At 37.7% G+C, this 25,028-nt stretch overlaps 1 pseudogene; it reads left to right on the forward strand.

Annotated features, from left to right (window-relative positions):
• Positions 1–999: 999 nt before the first annotated feature.
• Positions 1,000–2,822, forward strand: LOC149251441 (cyanidin 3-O-glucoside 7-O-glucosyltransferase (acyl-glucose) pseudogene; annotated as a pseudogene).
• Positions 2,823–25,028: the final 22,206 nt, after the last annotated feature.

The raw sequence follows: 25,028 nt of genomic DNA on the forward strand, positions 1-25,028 counted from the left end.
CAGCAGTTCAATTTCCAGTATTTATTTATGTACAAGTTGCAGTATGTATATGTTTTTGGATTGGTATAAGTTGTTTTGGGTTTGTAGCTGTTTGACCGTATTTCCCAATGGATGAGGCAATAATCTACAAGTTCCCAAAGATCTATGGTTCTTGGCACCTCCAAGGAGCTGCCATCCCCAATAAGGCTGATGTTAGTTTCAATCTTCACAGCCTGTCACCTGGGATCAACATGAGCTCTTACTACGTTTGGTTTTGTTAGATGTTTTGCACATGATCTTCAAGGAAAAACATGTCATAAGTTTTTCCATCAGAAAGAGCTCAGAAATAGCTTTCCAACAGTATATCACACTCCAAAAACAGGCTCCCAGATCAAAAGATATGACCAAATGAATGATCAAATCAAAGATCTTCCCGTGCAACTGTTTATGTGTTTTATGATCTAGAGGAAAATAGGAGATGTTTGTGGCTGGATTGTGATAGAGAAGGAGAGAACATAGCATTTGAAGGCCTATTACCCTACTACTAATCTTCATCTCAACATATGGCGAGCTCGTTCTGCTTTGATTGAAAGAGATATCCATGAATCTGTGCAAAGGGCACCGTACATTGTTGATAGTGATATTGCTAGTGAAAGGTTGATTTACAGCCATTGGTCTCATGGTCCTAGAGAGGAATGACTTGAAGATTTGTAGATGTTCATTCAGTATTTGCTGTCATCCTTACTTACATCTCTTCCAAGCTTTTCAATTCATCAGCATATGTCTATTTGCCTACTTAAAATGCTTCAGCAAAAGAGTATTTATTTGAGCAACATGATCTGGAGTGTGGCCCTACACTGAGCACTTACACCTAGGAAACAAACAGAACAACTGTATGAAGGATCTGTAGCAGAAGATGGTCGGAAGCCAAGCATCTTTGACACTTTCACTCACAGGGAAGGGACTACTCCAGATGGAAGTAATGGAGATGTAGTTGTTGATCAATACCATCATTACAAGGAGGATATTGATCTAATGTCTGCGATGGGAGTAGATGCCTATAGCTTTTCAATCTCATGGCCTAGGCTTATTCCTTATGGTGAAGGACCCATCAATCCAAAGGGCATTGAGTACTATAATAACCTCATAAATGAGCTTTTGTCCCATGGCATTCAACCACATGTTACATTGTACCACTTTGATCTGCCCCAAGCTCTGGAAGATTCCTATGGAGGTTTCTTAAATCCACAGATTGTGGAGGATTTTAAAGGTTATGCAGATGTGTGTTTTAGAGAGTTTGGCGATCAAGTAAAATATTGGTCCACTTTCAATGAGCCCAATATATTTGCCACTACAGGATATGATCAAGGCTTTTTCCCACCTCAACGATGCTCCCAACCATTTGGAAATTGTACTACTGGAAACTCAACTATTGAGCCTTATATTGTTGGTCATCATGTTTTGCTATCACATATAGTTGTTGTGGAGCTGTACAGGAAAACCTATCAGGCAAAGTAGAAGGGATGGATTGGATTAGTAATTTTAGTAAATTGGATGATACCTCTTACTAATAAATCCACAGATGTGGCTGCTACTCAAAGAGCAAATGATTTTATGGTGAGCTAGCTTTTAGACTCATTTGTTTTTGGAGACTATCCAGGGAGCATGAGGAATGTAGTGGGTTCTCGGTTACCTTCATTTACAAAAGAACAGGCTCAAAAGTTACAAGGGTCATTGGACTTCATTGGTGTCAATCACTATGTTACCATGTATTGTTTTGATGTTCCAAGAAAAGGTGAACTTATATCAAGAGACTATGCTCAAGATATTTCCATTGGAATTGTAGTGGAATGAGATGGAATTCCCCTGAGAGACAATGGATCACTTTTTTGGTATGCCAGTTGTACCACAAAGCATGCATGCAATGCTTGAATATATTGAGGACCGTTCCCATAATATTCCTATTATTGTGCATGAAAATGGATTTTCAGAGCCTAATAATTCTTCTATTCCCCTTTCTGAGGCTTTGAATGACCAATTCAGGATGGATCTCCATCAAGATGTCCTTCAGTATGTGCTGGCAACAATAAGGAAAGGGTGGTGGCGGTGGTCATGATCCATTTGATATATTCCAGTCGTTCTTCGGTGGAAATCCTTTTGGAGGTGGTAGCAGCAGGGGAACCCGAAGGCAAAGGAGAGGTGAAGAGGTTGTTCACCCCTTGAAAGTATCATTGGAGGACCTTTACAATTGGATATTAAAGAAGTTGTCACCATCTCGAAATGTTCTGTGCCCACAATGCAAGGGTGAAAAAGTCTTACCTGATAAGAAAATATTCGAGGTCACAGTTGAGAAGGGAATGCAAAATGGTTAGAGGATCACTTTCCAAGGGGAAGCAGATGAAGCACTTGACACAGTTACTGGTGACATTGTATTTGTAGTTCAAAAAACGGAGCATCCCAAATTTAAGAGAAAGGGAGACGATCTTTTCGTTGAGCATACTTTATCATTGACATAGGCATTGTGTGGGCTTCAGTTTATATTGACCGATCTGGATGGTCAGCAACTGCTTATTAAATCTATTCCTAGTGAAGTTGTTAAGTCAGGTCAGTTCAAGGCTATTAATGATGAAGGAATGCCTATTTACCAGTGGCCATTCTTGAAGGGTAATATGTACATTCATTTCTATGTAGAGTTCCCAGATTCTTTAACTCTTAAACAGTGCAAGGATTTAGAAGTAGTTTTGCCTCCTCGAACTATGAGCCAGCTAACAGAAAAAGGCCCACCTCAATGCCCCTGCATCAACAACACACACAAGTCAAAATTTGAAGTCAAGTTAAATTAAAATTGAAAGTCAAGCTAATCTAACTGTGGTGTTGTGCTTCTGGGAATGTGGCACTGCATGTAGCACTATGGCACTACTCTTCTGGGTTTAGCGCTGTGCGTAGAGGAATTCCAAAAGACATGGACTACTATGCCTATGGGTGGAGATGGCCCGTGTCATTGTGTCTTCAAAGCACTATATCCTGGTGATAAGGAAGAGAAGAAAGGGGTTGTTGAGTATGTGGATTTTGATGGCCACTCATGAGATATTTACAGGAAAGGTTTCAAGCACTTTCAACAGGCGGTAAATTGCCTAAGGCCGCAAAGTGCTCTTTATTATTGACACCATTTATAAGCTTGTACGCAAGGAAAGATCATTGTCAGCTATTGTAACTTCGGCTATTAACTTTATACCTCAAAAATTTCTATTTGAGAAGCGCGCTATCATAGATGAAGACAGTGGAAAGTTTTTGAATGATGCTTTCACTCAACACACCTGTGGTTAATGCTTCTCGAAGAAGGAGAGTTTGAAATTGAGTTTACAGAAATCGGAGTGTTTAACTCAACAACCAACAATGAAAACTATCATAGCGCCTGGTTATCACTTTACCTATAACACTTCCGAGCTAACAGATAAATGGTAATGATAAACAGGTAATAATCTCACAAGTTCTATGGTAACCAGAGATCAATGTGAATGGCAGTGAAGTTGAAGAGTAGAAGCATAATTCCTTTGTGGAGGCTTGGCCACATGTGACCTCAGTGGTGACCATAGCTACTCGAGCACTTTGATGGACATAAACATCGCTTGACACTGAAACTGTTTACTACAAGTGATGAGCAATTCTTCATCTGTTTTTCCATCTCTCACCGCTCATCAAACACCAATCATTTTATTGATGGTTACAATCACCCCATCCATGCAGTCCCACAAATGAACACATATTACAGAGGGAAAGTGTCCCAGCCATGAAATCAGCAGCGCTAAATTTTTCAAAGGAGAGGTGGCAGTATTCAAATCATTCAACAAATAGATGGTAAAGATTTTTGGGCATCCAAGCCATCTACAGGGTGCAAGTGGAGGATGAGTTGATCAGCATCCCAGATTATCCCTAATTTCCAGCAATGTTCCACAACATACTTTGACAATTCGACTCGTGGGAGAAAATTAATTGTTCCTTTTTATTTTTGAGATTTAATTAGGTTATTTTGTTATAATTTAATTTATGTAATTTGACCGCATAAAAACATATTTAGGTTTTTGTTTGTTTTTTCTATTTTAATTATTTTGATTCCTATGTTTAGGAATCAATAATTAATATGTAATATTTTAAATAGGATTAGTTTGAAGATGTAAGGGTTGGATTTTGGCAACAAAAAGGCTGCTTGGCACCGTATAAAGTTTTCCTGAATATCATTTTAACAAAGCAATTTTCTGCCCTTTAGACCTGGGATTCATCACGATGCTTAAATTTCCAGTATGTTTTTCTCACAAATTCATTTACACATTATGTTTTTCTGCCTTGTTACAACATTATCTAAGTGATATGTTAGGAATCCATCCCCTATGATGCTCCTTTCATGGTGATTTTGCTATTAGATGTAGTGGTTGTCTTTGTAGAATTCATCCTTGGTTAGATGCTCTGTTGAGCAACCATGTTTTTCCCATTCATCTAAATCTACTCCTGGAGATCCATCCCTGTTTGATGCCTGCAGGGCAGCGGGCTTTCTCCCCTATTCTTCTCACATTCACAATCTTTATCTGGCTGAACATGGCACTTACTTTGCCCCAAGTTTTCTGGCAGAAACTGGCATCGACTCCATAGTCCAATCATCCTTTCTCTTGTTGTTTCGACCCAAAAATTTTCAAAAAAATTCCCATACTCCATAGCTAGCCTAAAATTTCATTTATTGCAGCCACATCTTGTTGGCAAAGAGAGAGCCCTCTCTGGTCTGGCAGGGCTAGATTCCAGACCTAAAGCATGGGCCGTGGTTACCTCAAAGTTGCCTTTTCTCAGCCTTGAGGTTAATTCTGAGTGATAACACAAGTGAGGAGAAAAATGAAGGAAAATAATGGAAAATGAAGAAAATAGGGCCTCGATAATAAAAGGTTTCAAAGGATTAGTTCACTAATTTTTTCCAGTTCATTTTTGGATCTCTCTTTCTATTCTCTCTCTCATACTCTTGGACACTTAGAGTTGTATTGGAGCACTCTTGGAAGGTGTGGCATACTTAGAGTTTTGGAGTAAGAAGACAAAGGAAGAGCATGAAATCGCAAGAGGACATCGGGATCAGCAACTACATTGGGTTTTTCTTGTAGGTACCAAGTTGCATGTATGTTTTCCTCACTAGTTGGGGCATGCATAGCATATGCATGTGGTTTATTGGTCATGATCTATCACTTTCATGGAGGATTTCCTAGATTGATAGTGTATTTTCCTAGGCTTTCCATTTCCTGGATAGTGATGGTGTTGTGGGTTTATTTCTTTGTTTTTTTGGTTGGTTCTCATATTTCCTTTAGCTTGGGTTGATTTACTAGTTCCTCAAATCCCTGGTTGGAAAAACATTCTAGAAGCCCTATAATAGCTTGGGTTGATTTACTAGTCCTTGAATCCTTGGTTGGAAAAATGCTTTGGAAGCCCTTGGTAGGTTGAGTTACTAGTCCTCAAAGCCTTGGTTGTATAAACACTTTGGAAGCTTGAATAATTTGTGGGTTGAGTTACTAGTCCTGCAAGCCTTGGTTGGAACAAAAACTCTAGAGCCCTAGAAGGCTTGGGTAGAGACCAATCTAATGATGGTTTTGTGATTTCTGACCATGAGGTGGAATCATCGTTTGATGGGTTGAGGTGGTTGGCCTCTAGAAGCCCTGGATGGTTTTGGATTGATGTGTTCTATGAGATTCCACATTCATGCTTGGAATATGGCATGGGGGTGAATGGCTGAAGAGAGATTTGGCTCAGCTATTCTACGGTTGGGTGGAACGTGGTAGTCCCATCCTGGGTTTGGATTTTGCATCATCAATATGAGGTTATTTCTCCTTATATTTGTATGAGTATTATACTGGCTTATATGTGGATCAAATGGTTTTGATTTCCTTGGTATTTTTATTTCTATTATGTTGGTTATGTATATGTTTTATGACAATAGCTATGTATGGCTCTCATCATGTTTCTACTTCTAAATTAATGAACAATGTATCTATGACCTAATGGATGAAATTGCAGTTAATGTGTTGAGGCAACAATGCTTCTTAGCAATTGTCAGATGAGTATGAGACCCCTATGCTTAGATATGTTGTTTACACCTGTAGATTACATATTTGTGATATGTTTGACAAAATTCTTGTCATGGCTAGTAGGGGTTGATTCAAGGGCTTATTCAAGTATTTGCATTTGCATCATTTTTTCCTTGTTATATTTATGTTATGAAGGTGTCATTTAATTCTGGGAAGTGACCTAGGATTTGAGCCTGAAAAATTGGCTCAAATCTTGGGGACGTTGGCACAACACTGAGCAAAATAGTCCCTAGACATTGGTAGGCCTTTTCATGAGAACGTCCAGAGCCTCCTGGATGTTGTAAGGCCATAGCATGGGAGCGTCCAGAGGTCAAGTGGTCTAAAACCTCAGTGGGACTGAGGGGATGGTTACCAGAAATGTTGGGATGGTTCTTAAGGGTCCTGTAGCTGATGTGGAAGGTCTGTATGATGTGTTTTTGTTGATTCCATTTCCTTAAGGTCACCTAGGAGGTTGAATCCAATCATAGTATCCTCTCGTCACATGTTTACCCCGGTTGGCTGGTTACTTGGGTAGATGTGGGAGGATGGTGATACAGATATGATTAGAAGATGACAAAGTTAGCAATCATTTTGGAGAGAAGTTTCTTCCACTATATGGTGCTTTTTGAGCCCTGAACTTGCATCTTTCCTATACACCTTCCTAGACTTTTTCTATTTACCTGGACCTCCTAAGCTATCAACATCATTGTATATTAATCATAAAATAGCACTTAAAGTGGTTTTTAACTATGTTTTGTGTCTGTTGTTTGAATTAGATTTTTTCTCATTGAGCTGTGGAATCTTGTCACTTTCCACAGCTGCTTCAACTTTCCGCAGCCATTTTTGTTAAAGTCCATATTGCAGGTGTCTTCAGGAAAATCAAGCCACATGGGCAAGTTGAAAAGGACATGGACATGGACTGAGTCCTATTGGCTCAGTCGGATTCATCAGAGGAGGCCATGGTCAACGGTGGTCAAGCGGTAGTCAAATAAAAGAGTCCTATGGCAACAAGACTCTGTTTCCTAGCACGTGAAAGATTTTCGTGGCCATTTCTAGATTTCTGGAGGCACGCTGACACCTGTAGGATACCCACGATGTAAATCCAATAAGCCGCTTTCAATAGATTGCATCATCTCGACAGCCATGATGCTAGATCCATGGACGTTGTCGTTCACATGTCCTCTTTCAGCACAGTTTTTAGGAAATCAGTTATGTAGCCTTTTGTTATAAATAATGTGTTTCTATATACATAGTAGTTAGTCTTTTGGAATGTAATTTTACTGTTAAAAAGGCCACTGTGCCATGACACTCGTTTCATTATTGTCACTGCGTTCTGAATATATGAGAAGACTATGTTTCTGAGCATAATTCTTGATTTATAGTTGTTTCCCGAGGTTGTGCAAAGGGCCCCTACACATGTCGAGGTTTTGTTTCTTATTGCTGTACAGTTTCATGCTATGTTTCTTTATGTTTATTATGCCATAGTTATTCACTTTTTATATTGCATTTCCTATGGTACTAACGTTTCATTTTTGTTCATAATTTTACATGCTTTACATTGTTGTTAACGTTGATCAGTGTGTATGTTCCAAATTACAGTAGGCAACCCAGGCATTTACATATAGTTTTCACAATGACTAATGACATGGAATCAGTCTCTCTGCTGACTTACTTTTCTTAGCTTTTAATTTCAGTTCTACTTTGTTTATTTCAATTTTGTTCATTAGCTTTATTAGTTAGCTTAGATATTAAATTTCTCATATCATTGTCAGTTACCTCCGAAAGCCATAGTGAGACTAATGGCGAGGGATTGAAGTATGAGTGTGTAATTTGATATTAGTTTTACTTTTCTGCAAATTAGATATTAGATTGCTCAAGTTTTTGATGATTACCTCCGAAAGCCATAGCGAGACTAACTAGCGATGGGTCAGACTATGAATTGATGTGATTTGATTTTAAGTTTACTTTTCTGCAAATTAGATATCAGATTGCTCAAGTTGTTGATGATTACCTCCGGAATCCATAGCAAGACTAACTGGCGAGGGGTCAGACTATGAATTGATGTGATTTGATTTTAAGTTTACTTTTCTGCAAATTAGATATCAGATTGCTCAAGTTGTTGATGATTACCTCCGAAAGCCATAGCGAGACTAACTGGCGAGGGGTCAGAATATGAATTGATGTAATCTGATTTTAGCTTTACTTTACTTACAATTTTTGGATTTCTTTGAGTACAGTATCTTAATTCATTTCTTCTGTATTTAGGCAGTAGCAGGGATAATGGTTTCATGATCAATAGTTCACTGTTTGTTTGATTAGAATAGTGGCACATTTTCATTTTCTTTTAGGAATTAATTTCATCATTAGCATGTCCTAAGACCTTCTGAAGTTTGAAGTTTTGGAAAACATTATAAAGGAGATAATTGCCTTGAAAATTTATATCCATACTTGTCTTTTATAATTTCCATTTTACATTAGGAGATAAACGAACATAAAAACCCCCAAAACAAAATAAAAAGAAATCAAAAACGACAAAAAGTAAGAAATAGGTTATCTTGCACACTGGCGAGGGGTCAGAATATGAATTGATGTAATCTGATTTTAGCTTTACTTTACTTGCAATTTTTGGATTTATTTGAGTACAATAGCTTAATTCATTTCTTTTGTATTTAGGCAGCAGCAGGGATAATGGTTTCATGATCAATAGTTCACTGTTTGTTTGATTAGAATAGTGGCACATTTTCATTTTCTTTTAGGAATTAATTTCATCATTAGCATGTTCTAAGACCTTCTGAAGTTTGAAGTTTTGGAAACCATTATAAAGGACATAATTGCCTTGAAAATTTATATCCATACTTGTCTTTTAGGATTTCCATTTCACGTTAGGAGATAAACGAAGATAAAAACCCCCAAAACAAAATAAAAAGAAATCAAAAACGACAAAAAGTAAGAAATAGGTTATCTTGCAGATATAGTGCGCCACACTTCAACAGTTTACGACTCTCGGATTGACAATTAATATAGCAATTTAAGACACTCTAAATTGACTAAATAGTGCTTTCAACTTAATTATTTGCAATGGTCTTGATAGATGGAAAAGGTATGGGAACTTCACTTGCAACACATACATTGGGGCAAGTGTCGTTGACTATTTGATTTGTTCAGAAAGCTTGATAGAAAATATAGATGAACTTAAGATTGGAGAGCATATTTGGGACTTAAAATCAGACCATAACCCAATTTATAGAAAGTTGTCATGGTTAGAAGAAAGGCAACATATGAGGAAAACCCAATGCTCTTGGAAATCACTATCAAAGGGCAAAATTCTTCTAACACAAGAAAATTGTATTATCTTCAAGACAATGATAGAGAGATTAATTCATAAGGAGAAAATTGGTTTTCAAAGCTTCAACAACCATGAGTTAACAAATATAATTCAAGGTGCACTTGAGAAGTGCAAAAGAGAAAAAATTAGGAAATCATAATCAAATTTATTTCCTGTAAATGCTTGGTTTGATGAGGAATGCAAAATGGAAAGGAGGACCTTGGAAAAGGAAAGAAAGGAAAAGATGAATGTAAAGTTATATAAGCAGACACTAAAAAGGAAAAAAGATTAGTTCATGCAAACAAAGCGAGAAGAGTTAATATATCTAGGCAAGAATAACCCAAAGCATTTATGGCAGAAACTTCAACCAAGGAAGAATCAAATCGAAAATAATATTACAGCCAATCAATGGTTTGAATATGCAGACAACTCTATGAGAAAGAATCAAAGGTTGAACCTCCCCCCAAGATCAACACAACTACAAATCTCTTCACGTTACAAGATATGGAGCTTGGAATTAAGAAGCTAAAAATAGGAGAGGCAAAGGACTTGGTTGAACTTCAAGCAGAGTATCTAAAATGGTGAATGAACACTCTTGTACCACACATCATGGAAATATTCAACAACATCATTCAACAAGGATTCCTAAGAGACTGGACAACTAACCTAACAATACCCCTTTTTAAAAGTGGAGACATTAATAATCCTTCCAATTATAGAATGATCATGATCAATCCTTTGTTTGCAAATCTTTTCTGCAACATGGTAGAAAATAGAATCAGTAAGTGGGCAGAAGTAAAAGAAAAGAGTGAAAAAGTGTTGAGAAATCCAGGGCATCAAGTTGTTAGGTGATTTCTCTTCCATTAGTAACTACTTGTGACTGATTTTTAAAATTTTAGATTCTTTTCTTTAGTTATTACTGTTCTTCTTCATCAAACAGCTACCAATGCATGAACATAAATAGACAAGAGGCACAAAATGTAGGATATGAGCCAGGGCCAAAACCTCTCACTCTTTGAGAGGAAAATCCACAAAATTTCTTCTTATAGATATTCCAGTTGATTAATACCAAGACCATGACCCCTGACCTATTAGCAACTCAGACCAAGACACTAGTTCCCTTGACTATCTTCTCTTTTCTTCTTTTTGACTCCTCTTTCACTTTGACCTTCTTAGCTCTAAGACATGGAATTAAAAATGAACTGAAATCAACTCTTATCTTAGCATAACAAATAATTGTAGATACACTTGAGATGGCACTGAAACACATCATTGTAATGTCACCGAAATGTGATCAATGTAGTAGCACCAAAGCTAAGATAGCATCGAATCTGTGAGATTGAGATAGCATTGAATCACTGTGATATATAGTTTCTTCATAGCACCGAACTGTGGTCTATATACCCTTGTCTGAATTGTATTCTTCTGAAGTAGCACCGAAACCCTCTCTCAGAAATCCAAACTTTTGTATCTGTGATAAGACCTAAAGGATCCAAGTTCCTTCTGCACTTTGACATCTGAACTTGTCTCTTTTCTTGTCGTTGTAACTATGATCTGAATTTCAGAGAGATCCAAGCTTGTTGACTGTGGAAAATACAAATACCCTACACACATATATGTATAGTGGTTGTCCCATGTAAATGAACTGACATATGAATTCAAATAGTTGTGTATCCATTAGGTGAATCTGACACAGGTTCTCCACTTTATCTTGAGGTCAACTTGAAGAGGAGTAACAAGTGCTTTTCTTGGAGGGCTTCTTGATAATTCTATAGATTCATATACATTTGTAACATGCCCAAGAAGGGTTATTTATAAATTACATTGACTCTATTTGACTTTTATGACAAATCCTAAAGGCTCTTAATGGGAGACATCTAAAAAATAAAATCTCTTGCTCATGAAACCCATGAAGCAAGCATACAATCATTTTATTTTTCTTCTTTACATTAATTACATAAAAATCATAATTACACAAGTCATTATGAAGACCAAACCTAGTTACACTTTTCAAAACTCCCTCTTAATTAGGGAGGTATTCATAATGGTACTTTGTCATTCTCAATCTGAAGAATTTCTCATAAGAAGAATCGGATTGGTAACCCATCTGTATAGCATCATATAAACTAGGATTATCACATAGCAAGGCCTTGACTAATAGCTATATCTCTCCATAATATTTGAGCTCAATGTCGGTGAGATCAATGATTTATAGACACTCTCATCATTGTCTCTCCTGGAACATACCCCACCTGGGTTTTCAGGGTGTGCTCCATCAGGACTACTCTTATCTTGGATTCCCAATCCTCAAAGAATATCGGTCCTCTACGACTACTCTTATCTTGGATGCCCTATCTCATCCTCAAAGAGCATAGGATGCCAGATGTTTACCCAATCCTCCATTCTTTCTTCCCAATGAAGACAAGAATGATGTGTTTATCTCTCCCTCTTAATTAGGGAGGACATATCTATTCCAATAAAGTAATGTACTCATTCCTATGGAAGGAGTATACCTAAGCTCCCTCTTGGCTTAGGAGTTTCCAAGTTTCCTCCGAGTAAGAAACTTGCTTCCAGTCTCCCTCTTAATAAGGGACCTACAACAACTCCTCAAGTGGATATGTAAAGACAACCAACTACATGAAGAGCTCTTGCCTTCGATGTCATGAATTTATTCTTTGTCACAGAGTCTTCATCTATTGGGACTTCTTCATAGGGCACAAACCATCCATCACTTTCATCCAAGAGTCATTGGTTTCATCATTCCTTTCATCAGAAAGTGATCCATTAGTCTATATCTAGCCTTGCTTCATGTCATGTTGCCTTCTTCATGTTGTCTTCGTCAGAAGGATCTTACGTCCTTCTCCATGGTCCTCTTGGAAGACATCCAGAATTCTTCCCTTGGCAGCCCTTCATAAGCCCATCCATATATTTGTTCAAAATTATAAAATGAACAATTAAACCAAAATTATCGTTGTGATGGTATTTCATCATGACATCTTCCTTGATCCAGATCTTGGGGGGGGGGGGGGTCCCCAAGATCTAAAACAATTGAAATGGATCTTGGGGGGGGGTCCGCAAGATCTAAAAAAATTGAAATGGATCTTGGGGGGAGAGGCCCCCAAGATCTGAAAAACTTAAATGCCAAAAGAAAAGAGGACAATACACAATAACAAAACCACAAGAAACATTTTTATTAAAATAGATAATAAATACAAAGGCTACATTGTGGTGGACAATTTGTCCTTTTACAAAATATGACTTGTAACTTATAGCATTTTTTTGTTACAATACCACAAGTAAATTCCAGGGGTGGGTAAGTACAATGGGTTGATGTCACATACAATACCATGGGTAGATACCATGTGTGAATGAATACCATGGGTGGATGCCACTTACAATACCATGGGTAGATGCCATTTTCCATTCGGATCATTCCTCTCTCCTTAAGAAGCAATGGTCCCCATTGTGTGAATTTCCCTCCTGAGAAGCATTTGTTGAATATGAAGAGCCACTAAAGAGAATGGTTTTGTGTGGTTAACCCATAACTGTGATGAACAAAGATCTGAATATAGAGATACCCTGTAATGTTTGTGACCAGCTGTGATATTGAAAGTGTGTCGCCTAGCAAATGGAAGTTGATGAAGTGTGGGTTTGTGGGTGACCCATAACCATGACAAACAAAGATCTGAGGATAAAGATACCCTGTAATGCTTGTGACCAACTGTGATATTGACAATGTGCAGTCTAGCAAATGGACTTCGACGAGTTGTGGATTTTTGGATGACTCATAACCATGAAAAACGAAGATCTAAGGATAGAGATACCATGTAATGCTTGTGACCAACTGTGATACTGATAATGTGCGGCCTAGAAAATGGGCTTTGATGACAAGGATTTTGTATGGTTGACCCATAACCATGATGTTGATTGTTGATGAAGTAGCAGGTGCCTACATAGCCTGGGATGGGAAGACACATCTCCAAAGAACCCAAGTCGAATGTTGCTATGATAAAACTAATGAATGTGAAGTAGGTGTCTACTAAAGTGGGGTGGCAGGGTACATCTCCAAAGGGAACCCGCTCAAAATGTTGATCCAAATTTAAAATGGACATAACTCATTCAATATAACTTAGAATATTTATTATAACCTGTTTTTGGAAACATAATTAGCATTATGCATCTTCCCATGTGTTTTAAATTCCTATTTGGAAACTCTAGAAACTCAAATTCACGTTATAACTGTTTTGTCGTCACAAAAGTTCTGAAAAAAATAGTTGATTTTAAATCAGCGATATCTTCCTCATTTGAACTCTGATTCGACCAATTGTTTTTTTGAAATTGGGTGATTTTTAAAGGGGAGCTTAGATATGCAAACAATTTTCTAAAATTCTGCACAAAAAACTGCTAAAAATGATAGGAGAGCCGTCATCCACGAATTGCCATCAGAAAAATTTCTGCAACACAATTGATTTTAAATCAACAATATCTCCCTCATCGAAACTCTGGTTCGACCCTTTTTTTTAATTTGGGTATTTTTTGCAAGAAATCCAAATTGGTTTTTTTTTTCTAAATTTTTCACTAAAAATTTCAGATCTGATTTGTGAATTCGCCACCTAAAAAATGCATGAAGATGGTTGAATATTTCTACAAAGATTTGAAACTAAAATATGCATCAAACCCTCATTCCCATGGAGTCGTAACTTGGCTCTGATACCTCTGATCTGGATCTTAGGGGGAGACCCCCAAGATCTAAAAAAATTGAAATGGATCTTGGGAGGAGAGGCCCCCAAGATCTGAAAAACTAAAATGGCAGAAGAAAAGAGGAGAATACACAATAACAAAACCACAAAGAATTTTTTTAGTAAAACAGATAATAACTACAAAGGCTATATTATGGTGGAAAATCTATCCTTTTACAAAATTTGACTTGTTACTTATAGCATTTTTTGTTACAATATGACAGGTAAATTCCATAGGTGTGTAAATACAATGGGTGAATTAATACCATGGGTTGATGTCACATACAATACCATGGGAAAATACCATGAGTGAATAAATACCATGGGTGGATGACACTTACAATACCATTGGTGGATTAATACCATAGGTAGATTTCAGTTTCCATTTATATCTCGCTAATCTATATCTTGGGGGGAGACCCCCAAGATCTAAAAAATTGAAATTGATCTTAGAGGAGTAGGCCCCCAAGATTTGAAAATTTGAAAGAAGAAAATAACAGAATAAACAATATCAAACCACAAAGAAAATTTTTATTAAAAAAGATAATAACTATAAAGGCTACATTGTGGTGGACAATCTATCCTTTTAAAAAATGTGACTTGTTACTTATAGCATTTTTTTGTTACAATACCATAGGTAAATTCCATGGGTGGGTAAATACCATCGGTGAATGAATACCATGGGTTGATGTCACATATAATACCATGGGAAAATACCATGGGTGGATGCCACTTATAATACCACTGATCTGGATCTTTGGGGGAGGCCCCCTAGATCTAAAAGATTGAAATGGATCTTGGGGGGGAGGCCCCCAGGATATAAAAAAAATTGAATGTCCAAAAGAGAATAGGAGAGCACACAATAACAAAAACACAAAGAAACTTTTTTTTTAATTAAAACTGATAATAATGTAAAGGCTACATTGTGGTGGAAAATCTTTCCTCTTACAAAATGTGACTTGTTACTTATAGCCTTTTTTTGTTACAATACCACAGGTAAATTCCTTGGGCAGGTAAATACCATGAGTGAATGAATACCATGGGTTGATGTTGTTGGGTTGTGTTATTCTTTCCACAACTAGCCCACGTAGTGAACTAGGGGGTTAGAAGGGGGCTGGAGCCCCCCCTTCGTTGCGCCGATTGCGCAGCGGGGGGGTCACATGGGGGAAGGTAGCCCCCCCTGTCCAGGGGGTTTGAGGGGGGCGGATAGCCCCCCTCTATAGGGTCAGGGGCTGCGCCCCAGAAAAAAAATAAAAATTTAGACCCTATATTAGGTTGGGCGGACCTACCTATGGTTTTGTGCATGATTTTCGTACATGGTTTTGGACGCGATAGTTTTCAGTCCATGGTATTGGATGCTTCGGCATGTATAAATGTGTATTGTAACATTGAAATAAACATAATGAAAAATCAAGCTGGTAGTCCCGGTTTTGGGATCCGGGGAAAATCTGTGTGTGTGTGTGTGTGTTTTATGTGTTATGCTCTCACATTTTTTATTTTCTTTGTTTTATAATTCGTATGAAGGTAATTTTTGTATGGGGTTAAAACCTACATTTGGTATCAAAGTTGTTTTGGCTTCAATGGGATGCCTTTATTGCTGACAGGTTTTACTCGGGCCTGTGGCAGACCATGTTCAGTGGGAGATCTGCGAGATCGATTCTAGTGGTGAAAGAAGATGGCGAGCAGTGGAAAGATAGAGATCGAGAAATTTAATGGTCAGAGTTTTGAGTTGTGGAAACTCAATATGGAGGATTTGTCGGTGGATAAAGATCAGTGGATCACAGTAGATATGGGTACTAAACCAACAAGAGCGTCTGATGAAGAATGGAAGAAGTTGGATTGGAAGGCAAAGAGCACTATACAATTGTGTGTTTTAGATTCAGTATTTTTGAATGTATCAGGGGAAGCTACAGCGAAGGCTTTGTGGGACAAGTTAGGTACTTTGTACCAATCTAAATCTCTAGTGAATAAATTGTTCCTACGGAAAAAGGCGTATAACCTGAGGATGAAAGATGGAGACTTAGTGACAGAGCATTTGAATGCATTTAATATTGTGGTAAGTCAGTTATCGTCTATTGATATCAAAATTTCAAATGAAGATAAGTGCATTAGTTTTTTGTGTTCTCTACCATATTCGTGGGATAATCTGGTTATTGTAATAGGTAGCAATGTAACTGCCTTGCAGTTTGATGAAATAGTCTCATCCTTGCTGACGGAGGAGATGGGACGAAAAAATATGGAGAGCTAGAATGGTGATGCCTTGTGTGTAAAAGGACGGTCCCAGAACAGAAAAAAAATAAGTCATCGAGTGGGAGATCTAAATCTAGAGGGAGATCTGAATCTCCAGGAAAACATCTAAAGGTGGTGTGTGGGAAATGCAGAAAGGAAGGGCACTACAAAAGGGACTATAAATCTAAATCTCCTGACAAAGGAAATGGATCTGATGATGATCCTTCTGCAGAGGCGAAAACCACCTCAGATGAAGGTGGGGATGTGTACTTGGCTTCTTCAAGTACACATGTAGATCATGAGGCATGGTTGATTGACTTAGGTGCATCCTTTCACTTCATTCCCCATAAAGAGTGGTTCTGCGAGTATGAGAAATACAATGGTGGTGATGTCTTCTTAGGCGATGATAGGAAGGCTAGAATCATTGGTCGCGGAAAAGTAAAGTTGAAGTTGCAAGGTGGAAGGGTTAAAACACTTACGGGTGTTCTACATATTCCTACATTGGCCAGAAATCTGATTTCTGTAAGAAAGCTGGATGATGCAGGTGTAAAAATAGTGTTTGATAAGGATACCTACAAGATGGTTTGGGGATCACTAGTATTGATGAGGGGAGTTCGGATTGGAACTCTGTACAAGCTGCAAGGTAGCACTGTTGTTGATGGGTGCAATAGTTTTGTGGTTCCTGAAAGTGGAGCAGAAAATCTAGTGGTCTCTGGAGAGAAGACCATGTTGTGGCATCAAAGGCTTGGACATATTAGAGAGAAGGGCCTTAGAATACTTCATGGTAAAGGTATGGTAGAAAGTATGAGTAATAGCTCTCTGGAATTTGATTTCTATGAAAATTGTGTATATGGGAAGCAGAATTGGGTAAGTTTCCCCTCTGGTGGTAAGAGGGAGAAACAAATATTAGAGCTTGTGCACAGTGATGTGTTTGGACCTATGAAGGTTCCATCACTAGGTAAGTCTGTGTACTATGTATCATTTATAGATGACTTCTCAAGGAATACATGGATATATTTCCTTAAGAAGAAATATGAAGCCTTTGACAAGTTTAAACATGAAGTCCAACCAAAGGAATCTGAGAAGACAGAGTTTGAGCTAAAGGAGGAAGAATCAAACTCTACAACAAAGGAGGAATCAGAAGATGAAGAGCCACAAACTCTGGGTGTGAGAAGATCAATTCAAAAAAGAAGGTAGCCATAAAGGTATAGTCCATCTGTTTTCTGTTCAAATTTTTCTTTATCTATTACTGATGATGATCCCAGAACTGTGAAGGAAACTGTAGATTCAGAGGATGGAAAACTCTGGAAAGAGGCCATGGTTGATGAAATGGCATCTTTGCAAAAAAATGAGGCTTGGGATCTGGTGGAGTTGCTGGCTGGAAGGAAACCTATTGGCAACAATTGGGTGTTCAAGAAGAAGACAAATGTAGAAGGAAAGGTGGAGAAACACAAAGCTCGGTTGGTAGCAAAAGGTTATTCCCAGGTGTCGGGAATTGATTTTGGTGATATTTTTTCTCCTGTTGCCAAGGTAGCTTCTATTAGATTACTTTTATCTATTGCTACTACTTTTTATTTTCAGGTAGAACAGATGGATGTGAAGACATCATTTCTTCACGGGGATCTGAAAGAGGAGATATACATGAAGGAACCTAAAGGCTTTGCGGTGAAGGGTAAGAAAGAACTGGTATGCAAGTTAAAGAAGTCTCTGTATGGGTTAAAATAGTCACCAAGGATGTGGTATCAGAAATTTGATATATTTATACGGGGACTTGGCTTCACCAGAAGCAAAGAAGATCACTATGTGTATTTTAAATTAATTGGTGACCGTGTTATTTATCTACTCTTGTATGTGAATGATATGCTGTTGGTTGGAAATGACAAAGAAATTATCTAAGATTTGAAGACCCAATTGTCCTCCAAATTCGACATGAAATATCTTAGTGCTGCAAACTATATTTTGGGCATGGAAATTAAAAGAGATCGGGCAAAGAGGAAGCTCTGGTTAAACTAGAGGAAGTATGTCGAGACAATATTGCAGAGGTTTAATATGCAGGACAGTAAACCAGTGAAGGTTCCTCTTCTTGTAGGTGTAAATTTATCTGCTGAACAGTGTCCCAAGACACAAGAAGAGGAAGAGGATATGTCCCGTGTTCCATATGCAAGTGCAGTCGGTAACCTGATGTATGTGATGGTCTGTACTAGACCAAACATTACACAGGCAGTAGGAGTATTGAGTAGGTTTATGTCAAAACCAGGGAAGGAGCATTGGATAGCAGTGAAGTGGGTTTTCAAGTATTTGCGTGGCACTAGTGATTATGGTTTGTGCTACCAAGGAAGACTAGGATTGGACAGAGTTTTGGATATCCGTGGCTTTGTTGATGCAGACTGGGCTAGAGATCTAGATCAAAGAAGATCTACAAGTGGGTATGTGTTTAACCTATTTGGAGGTGCAGTCAGTTGTATGAGTAAGAAACATTCTATAGTGGCACTATCAACTACAGAGGCAGAGTACATGGCAGCCACTCATGCAAGCAAGGAAGCAATTTGGTTGCAGAGATTGTGTTCAAGTATGGGGTTAGTACAGGGAGTTATAAGGATAGATTGTGACATCCAAAGTGCAATTTTCTTGGCAAAGAACCCTGCTTACCATTCAAAGACAAAGCACATTGATGTTTAGTATCACTTTGTGAGGGATATGATAGAAGACAAAAATGTGTTGTTGGTAAAGGTGGAAACTTTGAAGAATATTGCAGATGCATTAACAAAATCTGTGAGCTCTAAGAAGTTCTCTTGGTGTAGAGAAACAATTGGCTTTGCAAGACTGGATAAATGACTAAGCTCTCTTGTGGCCCCCTGTGGAAAGAAAACAACAAGTGGGAGAATGTTGGGTTTTGTTATTCTTTCCACGACTTGTCGACATAGTTTACCGGGGGGGTAGAGGGGGGGGGCAGAGCCCCTCCTTCGTTGCATCGATTATGCAACGAGGGGGTCACAGGGGGGGCAGCAGCCCCCCTTGTCCAAGGGGTTTGAGGGGGGCAGGTAGCCCCCCTCTACGGGGCCCGGGGCGACGCCCTGGGAAAAAAAATTTGGACCCTATATTAGGTTGGGCGGACCTACCTATGGTTTTGTGCATGAGTTTCGCACATGGTTTTGGATGCGATGGTTTTCAGTCCATGGTTTTGGACGCGATGGTTTTTGGTCCATGGTATTGGATGCTTTGGCATGTATAAATATGTATTGTAACATTGAAAGGAACATAATGAAAAATCAAGCTGGTAGTCTCGGTTTTGGTATCCAGGGGAAAATCTCTATGTGTATGTGTTTTATGTGTTATCCTCTCGCATTGTTTATTTTCTATGTTTTAGAATTCGTATGTAGGTAATTTATGTACGGGGTTAAAACCTACAGATGTCACATGTAATACCATGGGTGAACGAATACCATGGTTGGATGCCACTTACAATACCATGGGTAAATTCCATGGGTAGATGAATACCATGGGTAGATTCCATTTCCCATTCGGATCATTCCTCTCCATTGTGTGAATTTCCGTCCTGAGAAGCATGTGTTGAATATGAAGAGCCACTAAAGAGAAGGGTTGTGTGTGGTTAACCCATAACCGTGATGAACGAATATACAAGGATAGAGATACCCTGTAATTCTTGTGACCAACTATGATACTAACATTGTGTGACCTAGCAAATGGACTTTGATGAAGTGTGGGTTTATGGATGACCCATAACCATGACAAATGAAGATCCGATGATAGAGATACCCTGTAATTCTTGTGACCAACTGTGATACTAACAGTTTGCAGCCTAGCAAATGGAATTCGATGAAGTGTGGGTTTGTGGATGACCCATAACCATGAAAAATGAAGATCTGAGGATAAAGATACCCTGTAATCCTTGTGACCAACTATGATACTAACAATGTGTAGCCTAGCAAATGGACTTCGATGACAAGGATTTTGTGCAGTTGATCCATAATCGTAATGATGACTGTTGATGAAGTAGCTGATGCCTACATAGCATGGGGTGGGAGGGCACGTGTCCAAAAAACCCAAGTCAAATGCTTCTATGCTGAAACTGATGAATGTGAAGTAGGTGCCTATTAAAGCGAGGTGGGAGGGCACATCTCCAAAGGGAACCTGCTCTTAATGCTTCTCCTGATTTAAAATGGACATAACTCAGTCAATATAACTCAAAATATTTATTATAACCTATTTTTGGAAATAGAATGACCATTCTGCATCTTCCCATGTGATTGAAATCCCTACATGGACAATCTGGAAACTAAGATTCACATTGCAGCTATCTTGCTATCACAAAAGTTCTAAAAAAATAGTTGCTTTTAAATCAGCAATATCTCCCTCATCCGAACTCCGATTCGACCAATTGTTTTTTTGAAATTAGGTGATTTTTTTAGAGGAGCTCAGATCTATAATAATTTTTCTGAACTTAAGCATATAAACTACAAAAATTATAGGAGAGTCGTCATCTACGAATTGTCATCAAAATCTTTTTTTGTAATATAGTTGATTTCAAATCAGCAATATCTCCCTCATCCGAACTCTGATTCGGCAGATTTGTTTTTTGAATTTGGGTATTTTTTCACAAGGAATCTAGTTATGTTATTTATTTTTGTAAATTTTACACCAAAAGTTTCAGATCTGATCTGCAAACTCACCACCCAAAAGAATTCCTGCAAAAAAATGAAAAAAAGAAAAATTATTCCCTCTTTACCCAAGAAAGTGCCCTGTGGAGGTTATAACACGTGCCTAAATTTTGTTGAATATTGCTACAAAAGTTGAAAATGATATAACCATAAATACTAAGATGTAGCAAAAATAACACTTCATTTCATTAATATCAAATATTGAAATATTCTTACAAATAGAATGGAAATAAGACTAGCTCAAGCGATGGTAGTTTATCTCTAAGAAGAGATGTGGCAGCTGCATGCCTCTGAACTATGTTACAATGAGGCTCAAAGACCTATTTATTATTTATAAATAATGAAAAACCCTAAAAATCCAAAAACCTAACCCTAGGAAATGAAGCGCCAAACTATGGGCCCCTTTTGGGTAAATTGGTACATCAACTTCCCAGGGTCGTAACTTTCGCATATAATCTCTGTTTGATGTGCACAATACCACGGGTAAATTTCATGGGTAGATGCAATTTTCCCTTTGGATCATTCCTGTAGGTATCAGTATCCTACATACATGTTGACAAATCTCCCAAATATATATATATATATATATATATATATATATATATATAGTCAAGGGTCTCCATCTTTTCTAGACTTCCATGAGAGTCTTCATATCTTTCTGGGAGATATCATAGTCAAATCTTTCAGTTCTTGGATGTTGAATGCCTTCTTCCATGGTTGCATAGTCTACAATCTCTTCCTTTTTTTCTTCACACATGAAATTCCCAAGAATTTCCAATCAGAGTTCTTCCAATTACTTTCAATCACCTCATATTCCATATGAGAGCATATTATGTTGATTTGATCTAGTGTGACACGTTCCTTCTTGCATCCTTTCATAGGAGGAGATTCTTTTCCTTTGATCATGCTTCTCAAGATACAACAATGATCCATGTTACCTACAACCATATGACATGACTATATAGTATTAAATACAAGCATACATACCTCATTTACCTTTAGGTCGTCAGGCTTCTTTCAGCAGCTTCCTTGATTGAAAAGAGCTTTAACCCCTTGATTTGCTTCATCTTATGTCATCATAACATCATCCCATGAATTCCACAAGTTGGAGTTCCTAAGTAAACACTTTCTTCCTCTCTAGATCGATGAAACTTCCAATGAGGATTCTATTGGAGAATCTTGAGGATCTTGTGTATCCCTATCCAGCAAATGCTTCCTTTTGACTGATGTATGATGGGACTTTTCCTGGATGACTTCTTCCTTTTATCCCATAAGTGTCACTTGAGCTTTTAAAGAGGTCAACAAGAGCTAATCCTTCATAGTTGATTGTCATAGATTTTTTTCCAAACATCCTTCATGTTTCCTATGGTGATGTCACAAGCTCTTACTTCTAATGATTTTCCTCTTTTTTGGACTTCCTTCACTTCTTTGGTGATATGGGCTTCTTCTCTATCTTTCTTGTTATTTCCCTTCTTGAGCTTAGGAAAATATTTCATGTAATTCTCATAACATAGAATCTTAACTATGTTCTTCCTTCATTTCTAAGGACCAAATTTTCCAAACTTCCCTTTCCTTATTGCAAATGTTTGAATCCTTTCATTTGATACTTCAACACATTTTTCCTTCAACCTATCATCTCCTATCATGCATAGAAACCACAAGTTGTTAATTTGGATAGATTTATTATCCTCATAGACATTTATTACATTGTTCATCAATTAGTGCATTTAGAACAATCGGGATTATATCCTTAGCTGATATCATCTCTCTCGAATCTTGCAGTTGATATATTATGAAGATATCCCTTCATCCTTTGATACCTTCAATTTGTGTATATCAAATCCAAGAGATATGACCTTTCTTATCGCATCTTTAGAGAATATTTCTACCATATTATCATATATCTCTTTTGATCTCTCCAATCCTGCTTTATAGGGAATGGAGGGACCTTTGGTTGACTTCATAAGAATCCCTTGAGCCCTTTGATCCCTTTCCATGTATTCAGACAATGCTTGACCTCCAGATGGTTTGGATACTTTTCCTTTGATATGATCAATGACTTCAATTTCTTCGAGGACTATGTTTGTCCTCCTTTTCCATGCAAGGAAGTTTGATGACCCAACCATATTATAGATCTCCTTGCAAAACAAAGTCATTTTACTATATTATATTATAGAATAAAAGATACTTAATTGACAAGTGAAGATTAAATATTCAACTCGATCCCTTTGATGGTGGTTGACGAAGATTTATTAGTGCCCTTTTGGATGATCTTCTTTGAAATGAATACCTTCTTCAATAAAAGGAGATTGCCCCTTTAATGATGACAACACCTTTTGATTTAGCTCCCTTTGTTGATGATGATTAATGAGGATGTCTTGATGCTTCCTTGGATGATCTTATTTAAGGATAAGGGGGGATCCTTGCTTCAATGAGAGGGAACTTTCCTTATATCCTTTTGAATATGATGACAATGTCTTTAGCCTTCTTTGGATAACTAGATTTCAATATACTTCGACTTCTTTGGTGGTGAATGAGTGCAAATATAGAAATTCTTATAGGTTTCGACTTTCTCCAGGATGATGTGATCTTTTTCCTTGAAGTGCTTCTATTGGATGTCTATACTTTTGGTTACCTTTCTTTGTAGATCTTTTCAACTTGATGAGGGTCTTTGTGGTCTTTTGATGATGACTAGAGGATCAAAAGGTTTTGTTGGTGTAGACTTCTTCTTCAATCTAGGGTTTGATACTTCAATGTAGATCTCAACTTCACTTTGATATCCTTCAACTTGATTTGAGGCCTTTCTTGAAACTCTATCCTTGAGTGTCTCTTTGGTTAGATGCCCTTTTCTTGACTTTGTCAGCTTAGCACTGATACCATGTTGAGAAATCTAGGGCATCAAGTTGTTAGGTGATTTCTCTTCCATTAGTAATTTCTTATGAGTGATTTTTAAAACTTTAGATTAGGATCTTCTTTTCTTTATTTATTAGTGTTCTTCTTCATTAAGCAACTACCAATGCATGAACATATATAGACAAGAGACACAAGATGTAGGCTATGAGCCAGGGTCAAAACATCTCACTCTTTGAGAGGAAAAACCACACAAATTCTTCTTATATAGATTCCAATTGACGAATACCAAGACCAAGACCCCTAACCTATTAGCCACTCCAAGACCAAGACACTAGTTCTCTTGACTATCTTCTACTCTTTTCTTCTTCTTGACTCCTCTTCCGCTTTGGCTTTCTTAGCTTTGAGACATAGCATTAAAAATGAATTGAAATCATCTCTTATATGAGCATAGCAATGAACTATAGATACACTTGAGATGGCACCGAAACAAATCGTTGTAATGTCACCGAAATGTGATCATTGTAGTAGCACTGAAGCTAAGATAGCACTGAATCTATGAGACTGAGATAGCATCGAATCACTATGATATGTAGTTTCTTCATAGCATTGAACTATGGTCTATAATATATATGCCCTTGTCTGAACTATATTCTTTTATTGTAGCACCAAAACTCTCTCTAAGAAATCTGAACTTATGTTTCTGTGATAAGCCCTAAAAGATCCTCTTTGTCCCCTCATCACCTATCTAAGTTCCTTCTGCACTTTGAAATCCGAACTTGTCTCTTTTCTTGTCGTTTTAACTATTATATGAATTTCAGAGAGATATGAGCTTGTTGATTGTGGAAAAATTGAATACCCTACACACACATATACAGTGGTTGTCCCGTGTAAATGAGCCGACATATGAATTTGAAAAATTCTGTCTCCATTAGGTGAATTCGACATAGGTTCTTCACTTTATCTTGAGGCTGAGTTGAAGAGGAGTAATGAGTGTTTGTCTTGGAGGACTTATTGATAATTCTATAGACTCATATACATTTGTAACATTCCCAGGAAAGGTTCTTTATACATGACATTCACTCTATTTGACTTTTATGACAAATCCTAAAGGCTCTCAATAGGAGCCATC

The sequence above is a fragment of the Pinus tabuliformis genome, chromosome 7 (assembly GCF_031772625.1).
Source record: "Pinus tabuliformis cultivar Carrire ecotype Pingquan chromosome 7, CPIR1, whole genome shotgun sequence".
Classification (NCBI taxonomy): Eukaryota; Viridiplantae; Streptophyta; class Pinopsida; order Pinales; family Pinaceae; genus Pinus; species Pinus tabuliformis.